This window comes from Oncorhynchus mykiss, chromosome 21 (genome assembly GCF_057628025.1).
Source record: "Oncorhynchus mykiss isolate SJ-2025 chromosome 21, ASM5762802v1, whole genome shotgun sequence".
NCBI classification, from domain to species: domain Eukaryota; kingdom Metazoa; phylum Chordata; class Actinopteri; order Salmoniformes; family Salmonidae; genus Oncorhynchus; species Oncorhynchus mykiss.
In genome coordinates, this window is record NC_143042.1 from 58,565,001 (window position 1) to 58,580,296 (window position 15,296).

At 43.5% G+C, this 15,296-nt stretch overlaps 1 long non-coding RNA gene across 1 annotated transcript in view; it reads right to left on the bottom strand.

Moving 5' to 3' along the window:
- The window catches only part of LOC149973533 (uncharacterized), a 43,141-nt gene that overhangs the window by 27,053 nt on the left and 792 nt on the right, over positions 1–15,296 (bottom strand). The window lies entirely within an intron of this gene.

Sequence of the window (15,296 nt, forward strand, 5' to 3'; positions counted from 1 at the left end):
GGTTTCTACTCTAATAAAGACCAATACGGTTTCTACCCTAATCAAGACGGTTTCTACCCTAATCAAGACCAATACGGTTTCTACCCTAATCAAGACCAAGACGGTTTCTACTCTAATCAAGACCAAGACGGTTTCTACTCTAATAAAGACCAATACGGTTTCTACCCTAATCAAGATGGTTTCTACCCTAATCAAGACGGTTTCTACCCTAATCAAGACCAAGACGGTTTCTACCCTAATCAAGACCAAGACGGTTTCTACCCTAATCAAGACCAAGACGGTTTCTACCCTAATCAAGAACAAGACGGTTTCTACACTAATCAAGACCAAGACGGTTTCTACCCTAATCAAGACCAATACGGTTTCTACCCTAATCAAGACCAAGACGGTTTCTACCCTAATCAAGACCAAGACGGTTTCTACCCTAATCAAGACCAAGACGGTTTCTACTCTAATCAAGACCAAGACGGTTTCTACTCTAATAAAGACCAATACGGTTTCTACCCTAATCAAGATGGTTTCTACCCTAACCAAGACGGTTTCTACCCTAATCAAGACCAAGACGGTTTCTACCCTAATCAGTACGGTTTCTACTCGAATCAAGACCAAGACGGTTTCTACCCTAATCAAGACCAAGACGGTTTCTACCCTAATCAAGACCAAGACGGTTTCTACCCTAATCAAGACCAAGACGGTTTCTACCCTAATCAAGACAAAGACGGTTTCTACCCTAATCAAGACCAATACGGTTTCTACCCTAATCAAGACCAAGACGGTTTCTACCCTAATCAAGACCAAGAAGGTTTCTACCCTAATCAAGACCAAGACGGTTTCTACCCTAATCAAGACCAAGACGGTTTCTACCCTAATCAAGACCAACACGGTTTCTACCCTAATCAAGACCAAGACGGTTTCTACTCTAATCAAGACCAAGACGGGTTCTACTCTAATCAAGACCAAGACGGTTTCTACCCTAATCAAGACCAAGACGGTTTCTACTCTAATCAAGACCAAGATGGTTTCTACCCTAATCAAGACCAAGACGGCTTCTACCCTAATCAAGACCAAGACGGTTTCTACCCTAATCAAGACCAAGACGGTTTCTACCCTAATCAAGACCAAGACGGTTTCTACCCTAATCAAGACCAATACGGTTTCTACCTTAATCAAGACCAAGACGGTTTCTACCCTAATCAAGACCAAGACGGTTTCTACTCTAATCAAGACCAAGACGGTTTCTACTCTAATAAAGACCAATACGGTTTCTACCCTAATCAAGATGGTTTCTACCCTAATCAAGACCAATACGGTTTCTACCCTAATCAAGACCAAGACGGTTTCTACTCTAATAAAGACCAATACGGTTTCTACCCTAATCAAGATGGTTTCTACCCTAATCAAGACGGTTTCTACCCTAATCAAGACCAAGACGGTTTCTACCCTAATCAGTACGGTTTCTACTCTAATCAAGACCAAGACGGTTTCTACCCTAATCAAGACCAAGACGGTTTCTACCCTAATCAAGACCAAGACGGTTTCTACCCTAATCAAGAACAAGACGGTTTCTACCCTAATCAAGACCAAGACGGTTTCTACCCTAATCAAGACCAATACGGTTTCTACCCTAATCAAGACCAAGACGGTTTCTACCCTAATCAAGACCAAGACGGTTTCTACCCTAATCAAGACCAAGACGGTTTCTACCCTAATCAAGACCAAGATGGTTTCTACCCTAATCAAGACCAAGACGGTTTCTACCCTAATCAAGACCAAGACGGTTTCTACTCTAATCAAGACCAAGACGGTTTCTACTCTAATAAAGACCAATACGGTTTCTACCCTAATCAAGATGGTTTCTACCCTAACCAAGACGGTTTCTACCCTAATCAAGACCAAGACGGTTTCTACCCTAATCAGTACGGTTTCTACTCGAATCAAGACCAAGACGGTTTCTACCCTAATCAAGACCAAGACGGTTTCTACCCTAATCAAGACCAAGACGGTTTCTACCCTAATCAAGACCAAGACGGTTTCTACCCTAATCAAGACCAAGACGGTTTCTACCCTAATCAAGACCAATACGGTTTCTACCCTAATCAAGACCAAGACGGTTTCTACCCTAATCAAGACCAAGAAGGTTTCTACCCTAATCAAGACCAAGACGGTTTCTACCCTAATCAAGACCAAGACGGTTTCTACCCTAATCAAGACCAAGACGGTTTCTACCCTAATCAAGACCAAGACGGTTTCTACTCTAATCAAGACCAAGACGGGTTCTACTCTAATCAAGACCAAGACGGTTTCTACCCTAATCAAGACCAAGACGGTTTCTACCCTAATCAAGACCAAGACGGTTTCTACCCTAATCAAGACCAATACGGTTTCTACCTTAATCAAGACCAAGACGGTTTCTACCCTAATCAAGACCAAGACGGTTTCTACTCTAATCAAGACCAAGACGGTTTCTACTCTAATAAAGACCAATACGGTTTCTACCCTAATCAAGATGGTTTCTACCCTAATCAAGACGGTTTCTACCCTAATCAAGACCAAGACGGTTTCTACCCTAATCAGTACGGTTTCTACCCTAATCAAGACCAAGACGGTTTCTACCCTAATCAAGACCAAGACGGTTTCTACCCTAATCAAGACCAAGACGGTTTCTACCCTAATCAAGAACAAGACGGTTTCTACCCTAATCAAGACCAAGACGGTTTCTACCCTAATCAAGACCAATACGGTTTCTACCCTAATCAAGACCAAGACGGTTTCTACCCTAATCAAGACCAATACGGTTTCTACCTTAATCAAGACCAAGACGGTTTCTACCCTAATCAAGACCAAGACGGTTTCTACCCTAATCAAGACCAAGACGGTTTCTACTCTAATAAAGACCAATACGGTTTCTACCCTAATCAAGATGGTTTCTACCCTAATCAAGACGGTTTCTACCCTAATCAAGACCAAGACGGTTTCTACCCTAATCAGTACGGTTTCTACCCTAATCAAGACCAAGACGGTTTCTACCCTAATCAAGACCAAGACGGTTTCTACCCTAATCAAGACCAAGACGGTTTCTACCCTAATCAAGAACAAGACGGTTTCTACCCTAATCAAGACCAAGACGGTTTCTACCCTAATCAAGACCAATACGGTTTCTACCCTAATCAAGACCAAGACGGTTTCTACCCTAATCAAGACCAAGACGGTTTCTACCCTAATCAAGACCAAGACGGTTTCTACCCTAATCAAGACCAAGATGGTTTCTACCCTAATCAAGACCAAGACGGTTTCTACCCTAATCAAGACCAATACGGTTTCTACCTTAATCAAGACCAAGACGGTTTCTACCCTAATCAAGACCAAGACGGTTTCTACTCTAATCAAGACCAAGACGGTTTCTACTCTAATAAAGACCAATACGGTTTCTACCCTAATCAAGACGGTTTCTACCCTAATCAAGACCAATACGGTTTCTACCCTAATCAAGACCAAGACGGTTTCTACTCTAATCAAGACCAAGACGGTTTCTACTCTAATAAAGACCAATACGGTTTCTACCCTAATCAAGATGGTTTCTACCCTAATCAAGACGGTTTCTACCCTAATCAAGACCAAGACGGTTTCTACCCTAATCAAGACCAAGACGGTTTCTACCCTAATCGAGACCAAGACGGTTTCTACCCTAATCAAGAACAAGACGGTTTCTACCCTAATCAAGACCAAGACGGTTTCTACCCTAATCAAGACCAATACGGTTTCTACCCTAATCAAGACCAAGACGGTTTCTACCCTAATCAAGACCAAGACGGTTTCTACCCTAATCAAGACCAAGACGGTTTCTACTCTAATCAAGACCAAGACGGTTTCTACTCTAATAAAGACCAATACGGTTTCTACCCTAATCAAGATGGTTTCTACCCTAATCAAGACGGTTTCTACCCTAATCAAGACCAAGACGGTTTCTACCCTAATCAGTACGGTTTCTACTCTAATCAAGACCAAGACGGTTTCTACCCTAATCAAGACCAAGACGGTTTCTACTCTAATCAAGACCAAGACGGTTTCTACTCTAATAAAGACCAATACGGTTTCTACCCTAATCAAGATGGTTTCTACCCTAATCAAGACCAATACGGTTTCTACCCTAATCAAGACCAAGACGGTTTCTACTCTAATAAAGACCAATACGGTTTCTACCCTAATCAAGATGGTTTCTACCCTAATCAAGACGGTTTCTACCCTAATCAAGACCAAGACGGTTTCTACCCTAATCAGTACGGTTTCTACTCTAATCAAGACCAAGACGGTTTCTACCCTAATCAAGACCAAGACGGTTTCTACCCTAATCAAGACCAAGACGGTTTCTACCCTAATCAAGAACAAGACGGTTTCTACCCTAATCAAGACCAAGACGGTTTCTACCCTAATCAAGACCAATACGGTTTCTACCCTAATCAAGACCAAGACGGTTTCTACCCTAATCAAGACCAAGACGGTTTCTACCCTAATCAAGACCAAGACGGTTTCTACCCTAATCAAGACCAAGATGGTTTCTACCCTAATCAAGACCAAGACGGTTTCTACCCTAATCAAGACCAAGACGGTTTCTACTCTAATCAAGACCAAGACGGTTTCTACTCTAATAAAGACCAATACGGTTTCTACCCTAATCAAGATGGTTTCTACCCTAACCAAGACGGTTTCTACCCTAATCAAGACCAAGACGGTTTCTACCCTAATCAGTACGGTTTCTACTCGAATCAAGACCAAGACGGTTTCTACCCTAATCAAGACCAAGACGGTTTCTACCCTAATCAAGACCAAGACGGTTTCTACCCTAATCAAGACCAAGACGGTTTCTACCCTAATCAAGACCAAGACGGTTTCTACCCTAATCAAGACCAATACGGTTTCTACCCTAATCAAGACCAAGACGGTTTCTACCCTAATCAAGACCAAGAAGGTTTCTACCCTAATCAAGACCAAGACGGTTTCTACCCTAATCAAGACCAAGACGGTTTCTACTCTAATAAAGACCAATACGGTTTCTACCCTAATCAAGATGGTTTCTACCCTAATCAAGACGGTTTCTACCCTAATCAAGACCAAGACGGTTTCTACCCTAATCAGTACGGTTTCTACCCTAATCAAGACCAAGACGGTTTCTACCCTAATCAAGACCAAGACGGTTTCTACCCTAATCAAGACCAAGACGGTTTCTACCCTAATCAAGAACAAGACGGTTTCTACCCTAATCAAGACCAAGACGGTTTCTACCCTAATCAAGACCAATACGGTTTCTACCCTAATCAAGACCAAGACGGTTTCTACCCTAATCAAGACCAAGACGGTTTCTACCCTAATCAAGACCAAGACGGTTTCTACCCTAATCAAGACCAAGATGGTTTCTACCCTAATCAAGACCAAGACGGTTTCTACCCTAATCAAGACCAATACGGTTTCTACCTTAATCAAGACCAAGACGGTTTCTACCCTAATCAAGACCAAGACGGTTTCTACTCTAATCAAGACCAAGACGGTTTCTACTCTAATAAAGACCAATACGGTTTCTACCCTAATCAAGACGGTTTCTACCCTAATCAAGACCAATACGGTTTCTACCCTAATCAAGACCAAGACGGTTTCTACTCTAATCAAGACCAAGACGGTTTCTACTCTAATAAAGACCAATACGGTTTCTACCCTAATCAAGATGGTTTCTACCCTAATCAAGACGGTTTCTACCCTAATCAAGACCAAGACGGTTTCTACCCTAATCAAGACCAAGACGGTTTCTACCCTAATCGAGACCAAGACGGTTTCTACCCTAATCAAGAACAAGACGGTTTCTACCCTAATCAAGACCAAGACGGTTTCTACCCTAATCAAGACCAATACGGTTTCTACCCTAATCAAGACCAAGACGGTTTCTACCCTAATCAAGACCAAGACGGTTTCTACCCTAATCAAGACCAAGACGGTTTCTACTCTAATCAAGACCAAGACGGTTTCTACTCTAATAAAGACCAATACGGTTTCTACCCTAATCAAGATGGTTTCTACCCTAATCAAGACGGTTTCTACCCTAATCAAGACCAAGACGGTTTCTACCCTAATCAGTACGGTTTCTACTCTAATCAAGACCAAGACGGTTTCTACCCTAATCAAGACCAAGACGGTTTCTACTCTAATCAAGACCAAGACGGTTTCTACTCTAATAAAGACCAATACGGTTTCTACCCTAATCAAGATGGTTTCTACCCTAATCAAGACCAATACGGTTTCTACCCTAATCAAGACCAAGACGGTTTCTACTCTAATAAAGACCAATACGGTTTCTACCCTAATCAAGATGGTTTCTACCCTAATCAAGACGGTTTCTACCCTAATCAAGACCAAGACGGTTTCTACCCTAATCAGTACGGTTTCTACTCTAATCAAGACCAAGACGGTTTCTACCCTAATCAAGACCAAGACGGTTTCTACCCTAATCAAGACCAAGACGGTTTCTACCCTAATCAAGAACAAGACGGTTTCTACCCTAATCAAGACCAAGACGGTTTCTACCCTAATCAAGACCAATACGGTTTCTACCCTAATCAAGACCAAGACGGTTTCTACCCTAATCAAGACCAAGACGGTTTCTACCCTAATCAAGACCAAGACGGTTTCTACCCTAATCAAGACCAAGATGGTTTCTACCCTAATCAAGACCAAGACGGTTTCTACCCTAATCAAGACCAAGACGGTTTCTACTCTAATCAAGACCAAGACGGTTTCTACTCTAATAAAGACCAATACGGTTTCTACCCTAATCAAGATGGTTTCTACCCTAACCAAGACGGTTTCTACCCTAATCAAGACCAAGACGGTTTCTACCCTAATCAGTACGGTTTCTACTCGAATCAAGACCAAGACGGTTTCTACCCTAATCAAGACCAAGACGGTTTCTACCCTAATCAAGACCAAGACGGTTTCTACCCTAATCAAGACCAAGACGGTTTCTACCCTAATCAAGACCAAGACGGTTTCTACCCTAATCAAGACCAATACGGTTTCTACCCTAATCAAGACCAAGACGGTTTCTACCCTAATCAAGACCAAGAAGGTTTCTACCCTAATCAAGACCAAGACGGTTTCTACCCTAATCAAGACCAAGACGGTTTCTACCCTAATCAAGACCAAGACGGTTTCTACCCTAATCAAGACCAAGACGGTTTCTACTCTAATCAAGACCAAGACGGGTTCTACTCTAATCAAGACCAAGACGGTTTCTACCCTAATCAAGACCAAGACGGTTTCTACTCTAATCAAGACCAAGACGGTTTCTACCCTAATCAAGACCAAGACGGTTTCTACCCTAATCAAGACCAAGACGGTTTCTACCCTAATCAAGACCAAGACGGTTTCTACCCTAATCAAGACCAAGACGGTTTCTACCCTAATCAAGACCAATACGGTTTCTACCTTAATCAAGACCAAGACGGTTTCTACCCTAATCAAGACCAAGACGGTTTCTACTCTAATCAAGACCAAGACGGTTTCTACTCTAATAAAGACCAATACGGTTTCTACCCTAATGAAGATGGTTTCTACCCTAATCAAGACCAATACGGTTTCTACCCTAATCAAGACCAAGACGGTTTCTACTCTAATAAAGACCAATACGGTTTCTACCCTAATCAAGATGGTTTCTACCCTAATCAAGACGGTTTCTACCCTAATCAAGACCAAGACGGTTTCTACCCTAATCAGTACGGTTTCTACCCTAATCAAGACCAAGACGGTTTCTACCCTAATCAAGACCAAGACGGTTTCTACCCTAATCAAGACCAAGACGGTTTCTACCCTAATCAAGAACAAGACGGTTTCTACCCTAATCAAGACCAAGACGGTTTCTACCCTAATCAAGACCAATACGGTTTCTACCCTAATCAAGACCAAGACGGTTTCTACCCTAATCAAGACCAAGACGGTTTCTACCCTAATCAAGACCAAGACGGTTTCTACCCTAATCAAGACCAAGATGGTTTCTACCCTAATCAAGACCAAGACGGTTTCTACCCTAATCAAGACCAATACGGTTTCTACCTTAATCAAGACCAAGACGGTTTCTACCCTAATCAAGACCAAGACGGTTTCTACTCTAATCAAGACCAAGACGGTTTCTACTCTAATAAAGACCAATACGGTTTCTACCCTAATCAAGACGGTTTCTACCCTAATCAAGACCAATACGGTTTCTACCCTAATCAAGACCAAGACGGTTTCTACTCTAATCAAGACCAAGACGGTTTCTACTCTAATAAAGACCAATACGGTTTCTACCCTAATCAAGATGGTTTCTACCCTAATCAAGACGGTTTCTACCCTAATCAAGACCAATACGGTTTCTACCCTAATCAAGACCAAGACGGTTTCTACCCTAATCGAGACCAAGACGGTTTCTACCCTAATCAAGAACAAGACGGTTTCTACCCTAATCAAGACCAAGACGGTTTCTACCCTAATCAAGACCAATACGGTTTCTACCCTAATCAAGACCAAGACGGTTTCTACCCTAATCAAGACCAAGACGGTTTCTACCCTAATCAAGACCAAGACGGTTTCTACTCTAATCAAGACCAAGACGGTTTCTACTCTAATAAAGACCAATACGGTTTCTACCCTAATCAAGATGGTTTCTACCCTAATCAAGACGGTTTCTACCCTAATCAAGACCAAGACGGTTTCTACCCTAATCAGTACGGTTTCTACTCGAATCAAGACCAAGACGGTTTCTACCCTAATCAAGACCAAGACGGTTTCTACCCTAATCAAGACCAAGACGGTTTCTACCCTAATCAAGACCAAGACGGTTTCTACCCTAATCAAGACCAAGACGGTGTCTACCCTAATCAAGACCAATACGGTTTCTACCCTAATCAAGACCAAGACGGTTTCTACCCTAATCAAGACCAAGAAGGTTTCTACCCTAATCAAGACCAAGACGGTTTCTACCCTAATCAAGACCAAGACGGTTTCTACCCTAATCAAGACCAAGACGGTTTCTACCCTAATCAAGACCAAGACGGTTTCTACTCTAATCAAGACCAAGACGGGTTCTACTCTAATCAAGACCAAGACGGTTTCTACCCTAATCAAGACCAAGACGGTTTCTACTCTAATCAAGACCAAGACGGTTTCTACCCTAATCAAGACCAAGACGGTTTCTACCCTAATCAAGACGGTTCTACCCTAATCAAGACCAATACGGTTTCTACCCTAATCAAGACCAAGACGGTTTCTACCCTAATCAAGACCAAGACGGTTTCTACCCTAATCAAGACCAAGACGGTTTCTACCCTAATCAAGACCAAGACGGTTTCTACCCTAATCAAGACCAATACGGTTTCTACCCTAATCAAGACCAAGACGGTTTCTACCCTAATCAAGACCAAGACGGTTTCTACCCTAATCAAGACCAAGACGGTTTCTACCCTAATCAAGACCAAGACGGTTTCTACCCTAATCAAGACCAATACGGTTTCTACCTTAATCAAGACCAAGACGGTTTCTACCCTAATCAAGACCAAGACGGTTTCTACTCTAATCAAGACCAATACGGTTTCTACCCTAATCAAGATGGTTTCTACCCTAATCAAGACCAATACGGTTTCTACCCTAATCAAGACCAAGACGGTTTCTACTCTAATAAAAGACCAATACGGTTTCTACCCTAATCAAGATGGTTTCTACCCTAATCAAGACGGTTTCTACCCTAATCAAGACCAAGACGGTTTCTACCCTAATCAGTACGGTTTCTACTCTAATCAAGACCAAGACGGTTTCTACCCTAATCAAGACCAAGACGGTTTCTACCCTAATCAAGACCAAGACGGTTTCTACCCTAATCAAGACCAAGACGGTTTCTACCCTAATCAAGACCAAGACGGTTTCTACCCTAATCAAGACCAAGACGGTTTCTACCCTAATCAAGACCAAGACGGTTTCTACCCTAATCAAGACCAAGACGGTTTCTACCCTAATCAAGAACAAGACGGTTTCTACCCTAATCAAGACCAATACGGTTTCTACCCTAATCAAGACCAAGACGGTTTCTACCCTAATCAAGACCAAGACGGTTTCTACCCTAATCAAGACCAAGACGGTTTCTACCCTAATCAAGACCAAGACGGTTTCTACCCTAATCAAGACCAAGACGGTTTCTACCCTAATCAAGACCAAGACGGTTTCTACCCTAATCAAGACCAAGACGGTTTCTACTCTAATCAAGACCACAACGGTTTCTACTCTAATCAAGACCAAGACGGTTTCTACCCTAATCAAGACCAAGACGGTTTCTACTCTAATCAAGACCAAGACGGTTTCTACCCTAATCAAGACCAAGACGGTTTCTACCCTAATCAAGACGGTTCTACCCTAATCAAGACCAAGACGGTTTCTACCCTAATCAAGACCAAGACGGTTTCTACCCTAATCAAGACCAAGACGGTTTCTACTCTAATCAAGACCAAGACGGTTTCTACCCTAATCAAGACCAAGACGGTTTCTACCCTAATCAAGACCAAGCACAGGAACAGAGTTGACTTGGAGAAATCACCGCTGTTGCCTCACTGCCTCCAAGACAGACACATCTCATGAGTGAGCCGGTTTCTTATTGATTGGTGCCTAGAAATATGGGTTACATGTACTGGGAGTATGTGTAGAAAATGTGGTTTTGTATCATTTGTCTGGACACTTAAAGGTGTGAAAATCCTATCAAAAATAGTACATTAATATTATTAATGCAATACATTGTCATTATTCAGTTAAATGACACAAATAATACTGGGAACTATTTCACACTGGGAAGATTTACAGCATGATGTCACAATCACAACGATTGGGAACTATTTCCCTCTGGGAAGATTTACAGCATGATGTCACAATCACAACGATTGGGAACTATTTCCCTCTGGGAAGATTTACAGCATGATGTCACAATCACAACGATTGGGAACTATTTCCCTCTGGGAAGATTTACAACATGATGTCACAATCACAACGATTGGGAATTATTTCACACTGGGAAGATTTACAGCATGATGTCACAATCACAACGATTGGGAACTATTTCACACTGGGAAGATTTACAGCATGATGTCACAATCACAACGATTGGGAACTATTTCACACTGGGAAGATTTACAGCATGATGTCACAATCACAACGATTGGGAACTTTTTCCCTCTGTGAAGATTTACAGCATGATGTCACAATCACAACGATTGGGAACTATTTCACACTGGGAAGATTTACAGCATGAGGCACGAGGCAACTAGTAGGTGGTATCTAATGGTGATGTGTGTGTGGGGCTAATTTATTGGACTTGATAGACTACAACGAGCACATTATGGAAGATAGATTTATTTTATTTGGAGACTTTTACAAGGCTTTTGATACAGTTTTAGGGGTGTTATGACACTTCCTATCAATAAAGATAGTTTTAGGGGTGTTATGACACCTCATATCAATAAGGATAGTTTTAGGAGTTTTCAGATACAAGACAAAGAGATAAATTGTTCACAATTGGCTGATGACACCACCATTTTTAAAAAGATCATAATGAAGTCAGGAAAGCTACTGAGTGTATTAATGCCTTTGAAACCCGAAGTGAAATGGCTAGCTAGTTAGGGGTGGTGTGCGCTAAATAGCGTTTCAATCGGTGCCGTCACTCGCTCTGAGACCTTGAAGTAGTTGTTCCCCTTAGCTCTGCAAGGGCAGTGGCTTTTGTGGCGCGATGGCTAACGATGCTTCGAGGTTGACTGTTGTTGATGTGTGCAGAGGGTCCCTGGTTCGAGCCCCTATCTCACATGTATAAAGTTTATCTCTGAATATTAGGAAATTATAATTATTTGTGTTGAAAAGATGTGACTTAAACTCAGTACGTAATATCCCTGTAAAAGATGTGATCACATATCTTCGTATTAAAGTTAGCAAAGATCAGAAAGAAAGGGCCAACTTAAATGTCTCTCCTATTGTTGAGGAAACTAGAAAGATATTTAACTCCTGGTTATTAAGAGATCTTTCTTCATCTGGATGTGAACTTTTATCAATCTGAAGGTCCAGATTAGTTTATACCTCCCCTGCCTTGGATGTTCCTCTGTCAGTAACTAAAATGGTTGATGATAAATTATTTAACTTCATATGGAGGAATAAACCTCTATTTTTAAAAAGCGGTAACATGTAGCACCCAGGGTGAGAGTTAGGGTTGACCCTAACATGTAGCACCCAGGGTGAGGGTTAAGGTTGACCCTAACATGTAGCACCCAAGGTGAGGGTTAGGGTTGACCCTAACATGTAGCACCCAAGGTGAGGGTTAGGGTTGACCCTAACATGTAGCACCCAGGGTGAGGGTTAGGGTTGACCCTAACATGTAGCACCCAGGGTGAGGGTTAAAGTTGACCCTAACATGTAGCACCCAAGGTGAGGGTTAGGGTTGAACCTAACATGTAGCACCCAGGGTGAGGGTTAGGGTTGACCCTAACATGTAGCACCCAAGGTGAGGGTTAGGGTTGACCCTAACATGTAGCACCCAGGGTGAGGGTTAGGGTTGACCCTAACATGTTGCACCCAGGGTGAGGGTTAGGGTTGACCCTAACATGTAGCACCCAGGGTGAGGGTTAGGGTTGACCCTAACATGTAGCACCCAGGGTGAGGGTTAGGGTTGACCCTAACATGTAGCACCCAGGGTGAGGGAGGGTTGACAATAACATGTAGCACCCAGGGTGAGGGTTAGGGTTGACCCTAACATGTAGCACCCAAGGTGAGGGTTAGGGTTGACCCTAACATGTAGCACCCATGGTGAGGGTTAGGGTTGACCCTAACATGTAGCACCCAGGGTGAGGGTTATGGTTGACCCTAACATGTAGCACCCAGGGTGAGGGTTAAGGTTGACCCTAACATGTAGCACCCAGGGTGAGGGTTAAGGTCGACCCTAACATGCAGCACCCAGGGTCAGGGAGGGTTGACCCTAACATGTAGCACCCAGGGTGAGGGTTAGGGTTGACCCAAACATGTAGCACCCAAGGTGAGGGTTAGGGTTGACCCTAACATGTAGCACCCATGGTGAGGGAGGGTTGACCCTAACATGTAGCACCCAGGGTGAGGGTTAGGGTTGACCCTAACATGTAGCACCCAGGGTGAGGGTTAAGGTTGACCCTAACATGTAGCACCCAAGGTGAGGGTTAGGGCTGACCCTAACATGTAGCAAACAGGGTGAGGGTTGACCCTAACATGTAGCACCCAGGGTGAGGGTTAGGGTTGACCCTAACATGTAGCACCCAGGGTGAGGGTTAAGGTTGACCCTAACATGTAGCACCCAGGGTGAGGGAGGGTTGACCCTAACATGTAGCACCCAGGGTGAGGGTTAGGGTTGACCCTAACATGTAGCACCCAAGGTGAGGGTTAGGGTTGACCCTAACACGTAGCACCCATGGTGAGGGTTAGGGTTGACCCTAACATGTAGCACCCAGGGTGAGGGTTAGGGTTGACCCTAACATGTAGCACCCAGGGTGAGGGTTAAGGTTGATCCTAACATGTAGCACCCAGGGTGAGGGTTAGGGTTGACCCTAACATGTAGTACCCAGGGTGAGGGAGGGTTGACCCTAACATGTAGCACCCAGGGTGAGGGTTAGGGTTGACCCTAACATGTAGCACCCAGGGTGAGGGTTAAGGTTGACCCTAACATGTAGCACCCAAGGTGAGGGTCAGGGTTGACCCTAACATGTAGCACCCAGGGTGAGGGTTAGGGTTGACCCTAACATGTAGCACCCAGGGTGAGGGTTAAGGTTGACCCTAACATGTAGCACCCAGGGTGAGGGTTAGGGTTGACCCTAACATGTAGCACCCAGGGTGAGGGTTAGGGTTGACCCTAACATGTAGCACCCAGGGTAAGGGTTAGGGTTAACCCTAACATGTAGCACCCAGGGTGAGGGTTAGGGTTGACCCTAACATGTACCACCCAGGGTGAGGGTTAAGGTTGACCCTAACATGTAGCACCCAGGGTGAGGGAGGGTTGACCCTAACATGTAGCACCCAGGGTGAGGGTTAGGGTTGACCCTAACATGTAGCACCCAGGGTGAGGGTTAGGGTTGACCCTAACATGTAGCACCCAGGGTGAGGGTTAAGGTTGACCCTAACATGTAGCACCCAAGGTGAGGGTTAAGGTTGACCCTAACATGTAGCACCCAGGGTGAGGGTTAAGGTTGACCCTAACATGTAGCACCCAGGGTGAGGGTTAAGGTTGACCCTAACATGTAGCACCCAGGGTGAGGGTTAAGGTTGACCCTAACATGTAGCACCCAGGGTGAGGGTTAGGGTTGACCCTAACATGTAGCACCCAGGGTGAGGGTTGGCCCTAACATGTAGCAGCCAGGGTGAGGGTTAGGGTTGACCCTAACATGTAGCACCCAGGGTGAGGGTTAGGGTTGACCCTAACATGTAGCACCCAGGGTGAGGGTTAAGGTTGACCCTAACATGTAGCACCCAGGGTGAGGGTTAAGGTTGACCCTAACATGTAGCACCCAGGGTGAGGGTTAGGGTTGACCCTAACATGTAGCACCCAGGGTGAGGGTTGGCCCTAACATGTAGCAGCCAGGGTGAGGGATAGGGTTGACCCTAACATGTAGCACCCAGGGTGAGGGTTAGGGTTGACCCTAACATGTACCACCCAGGGTGAGGGTTAAGGTTGACCCTAACATGTAGCACCCAGGGTGAGGGAGGGTTGAACGCTTTGGATTTTAAAACCTCTAATGTATCCATTTAATCTTAAATATTATAAAACTATTTAAGAAATAAGGATATAATCCCTAATTTAATTTTACAACAGATGGTCTAGAACTTTGATGTGGGTAAAAACCCTATCAATCTGGAATAATAAAAGACATAAAATACAAAAACAAGTCTTTGTTTTTCCAGAACTGGTTTGACAACAACATTATTTGGGTTAAACAATTATTGAATAATTACGTACGATATGAATATGATGATATGATTATGATTATTGTCTGGTAAATATTGTATATCTAATGAGGTGAACAAAGTATCATACAGACTCATTTATAGAATCTACCCTGTAAAGACCTTTATTATACACAGATTTAAAATAGCTGTTGATAACTAATGTGTATTTTGTGGTTGTGAACGTCTTCTGGACGTGTCCTCGCTGCGTTAGGGTCCTGCTGTGTTTCTCGTTTGCCATTTTTTTCCGTTGTTCCACCCTCATGTGGTGAACCGGCGTCAAATCAGTC